The following is a 2613-nucleotide window of genomic DNA, read 5'->3' on the forward strand; positions in this document are numbered from 1 at the left end:
GTCTGTAATGGAGACTTGAATTTAACGCGCCATTTCAACCAAAGGTTTTGAATGCGCTTCCTAACCAGACGCTCCAAAGCGTTGTTTAACAATATGAGGTGTTTAATCTATTTTTAACATTGTATTTTCATACATTTATGCTAGGGCTGCCCAAGTCTAGTTTTCCAGAGCTACCATCTGCAACTTTAGATGCGTTCTTTCTCTGACACACCTGGATCATTGACTCATTATAAGCCTCTACAGAACTGAGTTGCTGCTGATGAGGGAAGTCAACCTTTTGTCTGGGGTGTTTTAGCAGGGATGCATGTAAAAGTTGCAGTCTGGAGAACTGGACCTGGGCACTCCTGATTTGTACCGTCAATGTGGCCCGTTGAGGGAGGCCAATATGCTGAAGTGGCCCTCGGTGAAATTGAGTTTGACACCCCTGGTCTAGCTGCAGCTGCAGTCAACTAAGTTGACTGAGTCAACTTAAGCGCTAAGTCAAGATGTCACATAGCTTATGGCAAGCCGTTTTAACATAAATTCGGTTTCGTCTGATTATCCGTAATTACGTTCCAGATATCTAAAAATGCATTTTGACTAGGCAAAACTACATTTGACTATCCGGAATGGTAATTTAAGATATCTGTATTTACATTCTGACTAGTAAGAATAATGATTCAAGATATCTTCAATTACGTTTTGACTAGTCAAAATTCCTTTCAAGATATCTCAAATGACGTCACTGAATCTGTCATTTGACAGGACACATATTTGTAATTACGATTTAAGATATCTTCCACACAGTTATGACTAGTCAAAATTACAATTTTAGATATCTGAATTAAGAATGACGTGGAAGCCCTTTGTGGTGTCCAAACAGTTGCCTGCAGAATTTTATGTTTCCTGCACAAAATTGTCAGTAAATGCCACAAATTAGAAAAAGCTCGATAATGTTGGAAATGTGGAGATAGCAAAACTTCATAAACTATAATACTGCTTCTGATATATGCAAAGAATGTCCTGTTTATTCATTTCCGATGAACCGAATGCACTTAAAAACAGCTTTGAAAAGCTAAAATTGCTATTGTCAAACCATTTTCTACATGAAAGTGGCGCATTTTCAAATATCTTTTTAAATTTTTTCTATTTTCCATTGTTTTATTAAACTTTCAAATTGCTACGCAAGTCAGGGACATTTTGAATAGATAGAATACTAATTCAAAATATCAGTAATTTCATTCTGACTAGTCGAAATGTCAAGTTAAGATATCTTAAATAGAAAAGATATGTAATTCAAGATATCTCAAATTCACTTATCTTAAAAGGAATTTTGACTAGTCAAAATTACAATTCAAGATATCTTTAATTTAGTTTTGTCTAGTCATTATTTGCTCTTAAGATATCCATAATTTAGTTTTCACTAGTCAAAACTACATATCTCCTATACAAAAATACATTTAAGATATCTTGAATTATCGAGTAATTTGAGATATCTTTAATTAGAATTATGACTAGTCAAAACCAAAATCGAGATATCTTGAATTTGCGTTATGACGAGCCATAATTTAATTGTAGATATCTGAAATGTGTATTTCAGATGGTCAGTAATTCATTTTAGATATCTTGAATTTACCATACAAGTCAATGGTAAATCTGACGTCATTTCGACTAGTCAGAATGTAATTAGAGACATCTTAAATCGCTAAAACGTCTAGTCACAAAACAATTTGAGATATCTGGAATGTAAGGGCGGTAAAACCAAATTTGTTAAAACGGCTTGCCATATACAGCTGTTAATAGCAAAGTGTATGACGATCCTATGTTGCTGATTAAATAAAATCATATGGTAATGACAGCGTATACTTGTCTGATAGATATACTCGTCAGCAGGGGCACGGTAAAGGGGTGAAAAGTGATGACAATTCTAGGGGCCCTGACCAGCAGGGGGCTCTCCACATTTTAATTATTTATATTTTGTTCATAGACATAAAATTAAAAAAATCTGAGTCCTGTCAAATACAAAACTAATCATATTGTATTTTCAAAGATTGCTTATAGCAGTAAAAATTTTATGTTACCCCTCAAAAACACACATCCGTTTTTGCCCTGAACACCTCCCTATCTGTGTTAAATGGTTCGTTATTTGGAGCGCTTAACATTGACGAATGCTGCTACAGCCAGTAGAAGCTGCAACTGAATACAGCAGCGACTGTGGCAGTTACGATGCTGCTAAGGAAAGTTATAAAATCAGGTTTTCAAAAACAAAATAGAGAGAGGGAAAGAGAGAAAAAGGCAAGAGTGTTAATTTATAACCCAGTTTTTCTCCGAGAGGTGGGTATACTGTGTGAGATTATCAAACATTTAGCATAATTAGCTTAGCTACAGACTACTATTTGCCCCCATTTCACTAGAATTTAATGAATTAAGGAAAAAAAATTACCAACATATTCATATATTTAACTTGTCCCTTGTACCTTTTACCACTTAACAACAGGTGAGTCAATCAGCAGCAGTTATAACCCACATCCCTCCTGACCAGTGGTGGGAAGTAACGAAGTACAAGTACGTCGTTACTGTACTTAAGTACAATTTTCGTGTATCTGTACTTTACTTAAGTAGATTTAATAATGG

Source organism: Poecilia reticulata, linkage group LG13, assembly GCF_000633615.1.
Source record: "Poecilia reticulata strain Guanapo linkage group LG13, Guppy_female_1.0+MT, whole genome shotgun sequence".
NCBI classification, from domain to species: Eukaryota; Metazoa; Chordata; class Actinopteri; order Cyprinodontiformes; family Poeciliidae; genus Poecilia; species Poecilia reticulata.